This window comes from Sesamum indicum, unplaced genomic scaffold (assembly GCF_026168435.1).
Source record: "Sesamum indicum cultivar Baizhima isolate 11 unplaced genomic scaffold, ASM2616843v1 HiC_scaffold_19, whole genome shotgun sequence".
Taxonomy (NCBI): Eukaryota; Viridiplantae; Streptophyta; class Magnoliopsida; order Lamiales; family Pedaliaceae; genus Sesamum; species Sesamum indicum.
Window position 1 is genome coordinate 1 of NW_028292384.1, and position 7,500 is coordinate 7,500.

Consider the following 7,500-nt stretch of genomic DNA (forward strand, 5'->3'; position numbering starts at 1 on the left):
AAATGGTTATCTTGATTCATTAGAAATTGGACAGGTAAGGAAATTTCTTGCTGAATTACGTACGTACTTAAAAACTAATAAACCTCAGTTCCAAGAAATCATATCTTCTACTAAGACATTGACTGAGGAAGCAGAAACCATTTTGAAAGAAGCTATTCAGGAACAAATGGACCGGTTTGTACTTCAGGAACAAGCATAAAGAAATTGCTCACTTTTATCTTAAAAAGTGAATCAAGTGTCTCGGATTCAAATTATGCCAAAAGTGTTTCTTGCTATCGAAATCAAAAATAGATGGAAAAAAAATTGCGTCCAATAGGATTTGAACCTATACCAAAGGTTTAGAAGACCTCTGTCCTATCCATTAGACAATGGACGCCGTTCGTTCCGATTTTTTCGTATTTTGATTTTTCTACCTCTTGTTTGAATTGAAAACAAAAAAAATCGGATTGTATGTGATAGAATTTTTTGAATTGTATATTCAATGATTCAATTCACTAATCGTAATCATTAGATATTATCTATATTCTAGAATAGAATTCTAATAGAATATTTAGAAAAAAGGAAATAAGCGGGTAGCGGGAATCGAACCCGCATCGTTAGCTTGGAAGGCTAGGGGTTATAGTCGACGTCGATTCGGCACTTTGAACGTCTCTAATTCAAAACCGAACATGAAACTTTGGTTTCATTCGGCTCCTTTATGGAATATGAGTAAATTCCTAGATCTAAGATGTGAACAAAATGAAGAAAAATTATACCCATAACACCTATGTCAGCTTTTTGTCTGAATACAAACAAAGCGAATCGCTTTCTAGATGATCCTTCTAGAAGAAGGTGATTCTAACAATCTTTCTAGTTACTTCGTTCTCTATTTCTATTTGAGAGGATCCTAAGGAAAAGGATTTTCTTTCCACCGAGCTAAAACAATAGGCCGATGTCTCTAGTAAACCAAAGTCATCGTTGAATAGCTATTTTGCTTCAATTTCGTTCTTTAGAAATAAAAAAAAATGGAAGATTTAGTTACGATTAGAAATTGACTTTCTATCTTCAGCCATGGATCCCTTACTCATACTTATTCAATTGGAAATCTTGGTCCAATTCAAAAATTATGTTTCGCGATTTCATAATCCAACTTTTCAATTTATAAGTGACTCGTGGATACAAATCACGAGAATGCGTATTTTTTCTCGAATTTCTCATTGAGAGGTAAAGGATTTAATCCTTTTAAGAAATAAAGTTTTTGATCGGAATATGAATAAAACCGAAAGACCCTTTAACTATTAAAGGGTTAATAGAACGAATCACACTTTTACCACTAAACTATACCCGCTACAATACGATTATTGTATACAAATGGACCTTTTGTCGAACAAGATAATTGAGGATGATTAAGATAGGATCAGCAAAGAATCAGCAAAATGAGAGTGTTGAACTTTTTCGTGGGGAGATCAAAATTTAATGAGATTCGGAAAAGCTGCTTCATTTAATTTAAATTAAATAACTAAAGTTTTCTCTTTTGCTGAAGAAGATAGATACGGATCGAAAAAAAACACTAAAATCATAACAGAAAAATGCATTGTGGAAAAATCGCTAGTTTATTTTTTAGTTCAGAAAATGAAAATAAAATTTAACAACAAAAAGAATGTAAATAGTCTTTCTTCTTTTTGTTGTTGCTTGAATATAAAATATTCAATTGAATATAATAATATAATAAAAAAACAAGTATTTTGTTTTCAAATCAGATATCAGATAAATTAGTATTTATCTATAATTCCTTGGAACAAAAAAAAAGGCCCGGCTAGGTACTGACCAGGCCAGGCCATCAGAATAAGAAGGGCCTTTCGAACAAAATCAACACAAAGAGGTCTTCCTTATTTTTCTTTAGTTCAATTGTTGGCGCGTTCGAGCCCCTCTTTTAGATAAAGGAATTTCCTGATTTGTGGATCTCTCTATATATAATAGAATAGAGAAAGAAGAGAGAGAAAGAAAGACTCCTTACATTATGTGTAATGTAGTAATTATCTTTTTCAATTGGGAGAGATGGCTGAGTGGACTAAAGCGTCGGATTGCTAATCCGTTGTACGAGTTATTCGTACCGAGGGTTCGAATCCCTCTCTTTCCGTTTCCGTTGATGACTTGATTTATTTTTTTTTTTCAAATTTTGAAAATCTTAGTTAAACGTGTGGAATAGATAAAATCCTAAGAAAATTTGAAAATTAACCAAGGAAAAAACCCTTTGGATTTTATTCTTCACGTCCAGGATTACGCCCCGGATCATTAGATAGGAATCCAAAGATAAAGAGAGAAACAAAAAATATCACTACGGTATAAACGAAGAGTTTCAGAGTAAGCATTACACAATCTCCAAGATGATTTTTTGGAAAAAAAAAGAGAGTAGATCTTCCATTTTTCTACCACATATCCTATTTTGACACCAAGAAATGAGGTTTTTTTCTAGAAATAGAAATGAATTATCACAAATTCATTTGTTTTTCATTAAAAAAAATTTTCGTTTATATCCAAATTAGATATTGTGGGAGACCCTAATAGGGTTAGGGTCTTTCACTGGAAAAGGGTCAAAAGGGAGGAAGTGGGGGTAAGCCTGATTTATGGCGCCTATCCAAGAATTTCAGTGTGCGAATCGAGGGTTCATACTCTAAAACTTATCTGATTTTTCAATTGTTAGAATTTTTTCTCGAAGAAATCATGCATTTTCTAAGATATTATTATTAAGGATCTCATCGAAAACTTACAGCAGCTTGCCAAACAAAAGCTAAGAGAAAAAAAAGCACAGGTATGACTGGCATAACATCTACGATTGGATTCAAAAAAGCATAGGCTTCTGGCAATTTGCCGAAGACAAAACTACTCGGATAAAGGGCAGAATTAATACAAATACAGATCAAACTAACGATATTAAGCATAACAGACATTTTGTTCTTGGAGATAATTGCACTTTGATTGAGTTTTTGATATAAGGAAAAAGGAAGAAAGTAAGTAAGCTAGACAAAAAATCCTTCTTTTTCTTTGAACCCACCCAACCAAAAATCCTCCAATTCTCAAAGGAGAATAGAAGAAATCATACTTTCATACAATATCTTACTTGAATTCTATGTAATGATCAATAAATTAAGTTGAATTCTATATCTATATGTATCAAAATCCTAGTACCAATCTATTCTATAGATATATAGATATTTGGACTGGAGTTGACAAACAACCAATACCAATATTATTGTTTCTTAGTGTAGATTAGAAATTGAAATGGGGCGTGGCCAAGTGGTAAGGCACCGGGTTTTGATCCCGCTATTCGGAGGTTCGAATCCTTCCGTCCCAGCGCATATCCATTTTTTTATGCTCCATTATTCCCATAGAAAGAAGTAGGGGAGTGGATAGGAGTTAATCCATATTAATTTAATTACCCGTGTCTCTTCGAATCTCATTAACAAATGATCAAGTTCCATATCATATAGAAATATGTTATGGAGCCAATATTTTTTCTTTGAATCTCATTTTATTTAGGTATTTCGTGTTTGGTTCTAATGAAAAATTGGAAATCTATGTAACGATTGAGGCAGGGGTGATTTATCCTATCCCTTTTATTTTATTCACTTTATCACAAGAGTCAATTATTGAAATATTACTCAACCCCATGTTAAAGAAAATACATATGATAGAATCATATAAAATGGGGAAATGTTTAGCTTATATGGTATGTATCGTTCTATTTCAATGACAATAATTTTTTGGTTTTTGTGAAAAACATTTGCGATCCCTTAAATTATTTAAACTGAAATTATTTCAATTCTATATTATAGAATATCTATAACAGTGACAACTGTTCAGTCTATCTGATAGATACGAAAACCCCTCCCTATTATTTTTTGATTTTCGTAATCAGATGAAAAGAGTAAAGATTCAAATCTTAACTTCCATTGTTTTTTTATACATCTCATGAAAATGAAAAAAATGGGATTTATTTCTTCTTTTTTTTGATCTATTTTAGATTAAATCAGTGATGAGTCAATTAAAAAAGAAAGACTTATCTTCCTATGAGGATCAAACGTGATGCTTATTGTCCAGTTTTCTTCAAATGAAATCAAATTAAATAATGATGTCTAAATAGGAAACTTTTTCAATTTAAATTATAAATATATTTAATAAATATTTTTAATGATTCCTTGGAAGTGGAATCTTTGGTACTCCAAAAAGTAGGAAATCATTTAATCTATCCTATTGAGTCACTTGAAGATGCAGATTCAAAAAGTTATTCGTTTATATATTGCTATTTCTTTCTATTATCTAGATATTATTTATGTATGTTAAAGATGCTGTCTTGCTAAGACTTTTTAAGAAAAATCGTCCCACATATCATAGAAAAAGTCTAGATTACCATGTCTATGGACAGCTGAACCAATGACTATTCATGATTCCATAATTGAATCAATTCCATACCGGTTCCAAATTAAATTAGAGGAATGTTATGGTAAAACTTCGTTTGAAACGATGTGGTAGAAAGCAACGTGCGACTTGAAGGACACGGTCCGTTGTGGATTTTTACATCCACCATTTTCGATTTATCTAGGCATGAGGGTGCTCTTGGCTCGACATTGTTTGTTCTGTTACACCTGAACCCCTTCTTTTTTGTTGGGTTGTAAATAGTCCACGATGGAGCTCGAGTAGAAAGGATTAATTCATTTCTCGGGGGCAAGGATCTAGGGTTAATGCCAATCAATCAATTGGAACAACTTCGTAAATGTATCTTTCATCTATAGAAATCGAAAGGATCCAATTCGAGCAAGTTTCCAATTCAAAAGCAAAACTTGTTGGAATTGATCAAACTTTTTCGATTCAAAGTGTATCACTGGGGAATCAACTGTCCATAGGATTCTTTGATAGAAAAAATCAAAAAAGGGTATGTTGCTGCCATTTTGAAAGGATTAAGAAGCACCGAAGTAATGTCTAAACCCAATGATTTAAAATAAGGATAAAGGATCTAAGAACAAGGAAACACCATTTTAATTGTCTCGATAATCTCAATAACTGGATCAGACTAAAGAATCCAAATAGAATTTTAAACGAGACAAACAAAAGGGGGTAAAGACCACTCAATAAATGAAATTGACTAAAGATTTTTCCTTTCAGCTATTTGAGAGTTATCTAACTTGAGTTATGAGTACGAATGGTTTCTTTTTCATTTTCAGGAAAAAAAAGACTGAAATCATAGTCTAATTGATTTTATAGGCCCCATTTGTCATTTAATTTATTCGAATTGCATACATAGACAAAACTTCGAATCAAATCATTTTTCTCGAGCCGTACGAGGAGAAAACTTCCTATACGGTTCTAGGGGGGGTATTGTTCATCTACATCTATCCCAATGAGCCGTCTATCGAATCGTTGCAATTGATGTTCGATCCCGAAGAGAAGGAAAAGATCTTAGAAAAGTGGGCTTTTATGATCCAATGAAGAATCAAACTTATTTAAATGTTCCTGTTATTCTAGATTTCCTTGAAAAAGGTGCTCAACCCACAGGAACTGTTCAGAATCTTTTAAAGAAAGCGGAAGTTTTTAAGGAACTTCCGTCTTCCGTCTAATCAAATGAAATTCAATTAAAGAAATACCAAGGGGGGGTAGCGGCTTGTATATAACTTTGTATAATTTTTCTCGACTTGTTTTTTTGATTTCCCCCCCCCTTCTGGGGTATTCGTATCTATTTATCATTGTTTCCGTCGAATCCGATGGTCTAGAACGATAAAACCTTAGTTTATTGATCTTATAAATTCGGACATTTCTGTGGTTTTCATTGGAACTCGACTAACCAACAAGGAATCCACTTTGCTTATTCCACTTAGATTGATGAAATACATCATGGACTAAAAAATCCGATATCTTTTTTTTTCAATTCTTCTCCATTTATACTTTTTTAGCTATGTAAATTAGATATGTAGTGTCAATACAAGACAATTTTGAATATTATTGCATTGTGAAATTGAAATTCTTTGAATTGCAATTTCAATGCAATTTATTTTCTTTTTTGTTTCCACTGTATTCTTTTCTCGCCATTTATATTGACAACAGTGTATCGAACAAATATAATTCATCGTGATAAGTAAACCGGGTCTATTTATTTCCGTCCCATAGGTTTTTTACTTTACCTTATTCAAAATTCAAATGATGCTTTCTTTGATACAAGAGGTTTTTTTGATTGAAAAAAGGTAGATAACATAAGAGGTGCTCTACCCATTTTTTCAATTCTGTCTATTTTTTTCTTTTATCTGAGAATTTCTTGTATTTTCATCTAATCAATTCATTTTTCTCTTTCGAATCCATTAGAAAATCTTTTTTTTTTAGATTTGTTAGCTCAATGGTTTGATTAGCTCGTATAATCTCCTTTCTCTTTGTTTAAATTGAATTTAATCGATTTTGATTCTGATTGTATCTATACACCCTTTGTTGAAATTTTGTTTAATCTATATTTTCTTCGGGTTGCTAACTCAACGGTAGAGTACTCGGCTTTTAAGTGCGGCTAGAATCTTTTACACATTTAGATGAAGTGAGGAATTCGTCTATACCATTGGTAAAGTTTGAAGACCACGACTGATCCTGAAAGGGAATAAATGGAAAAAATAGCATGTCGTATCAATGGAGAGTTCTGAGGATATTTCATTCTTATCGGATCGGTACAAAACCTTGTTCGAATTCTTGGAACGGAACAAAATTTAGTTGGGTCGAATGAATAAATGGATAGGGGCCTTATGGCTTCAATTAATTATAAGAAAGAAAAAGCAACCAGCTTCTGTTCTTAATTTGAATAATTTCCCGATCTAATTATACGTTAAAAATAAATTAGTGCCTGATACGGGAAGGACTTCTCTCCCCATGAGTGGATTCTATATTTTTTTCATGAATCCTAACTATTGGCATTCTCTATTCTGGAATGGAGATGTGTGTGTAAAAGAAGCAGTATATTGATAAAGAAAGTTTTTTCCGAAATCAAAAGAGCGATTGGGTTTAAAAAATAAAAGATTTCTAACCATCTTGTTATCCTATCACATAGACGAATTAAATGAAATGAATGGAGAAAAAAGAGAGGGTAGAGAATCTGTTGATAAGTTTACTTGTCTCCGAGGTATCTATTCTAGTAGAATACCTTGTTTTGACTGTATCGCACTATGTATCATTTGATAACCCCCAAAATCTTCTACCTTTGATTCAAATCGAATTTCAAATGGAGGAAATCCAAAGATATTTACAGCTAGAGAGATCTCAACAACACGACTTCCTATATCCACTTATCTTTCAGGAGTATATTTATGCATTTGCTCATGATCGTGGTTTCGGTCGATCGATTTTGTCGGAAAATTCGGGTTATGACAATAAATCCAGTTTACTGATTGTGAAACGGTTAATTACTCGAATGTATCAACAGAATCATTTTATTATTTCTCCTAATGATTCTAACCAAAATCCATTTTGGGCGCGCAACAATGATTTGTATTC

At 32.4% G+C, this 7,500-nt stretch overlaps 2 non-coding genes across 2 annotated transcripts; one reads left to right on the forward strand and one right to left on the reverse strand.

Moving 5' to 3' along the window:
• Positions 1–304: 304 nt before the first annotated feature.
• TRNAR-UCU (transfer RNA arginine (anticodon UCU)) lies at positions 305–376 on the reverse strand. The gene has a single exon. It is a non-coding gene; the product is annotated as a tRNA-Arg (tRNA).
• A 1,655-nt stretch (positions 377–2,031) lies between these two features.
• On the forward strand, positions 2,032–2,119 carry TRNAS-GCU (transfer RNA serine (anticodon GCU)). The gene has a single exon. It is a non-coding gene; the product is annotated as a tRNA-Ser (tRNA).
• The last annotated feature ends 5,381 nt before the right edge of the window (positions 2,120–7,500 follow it).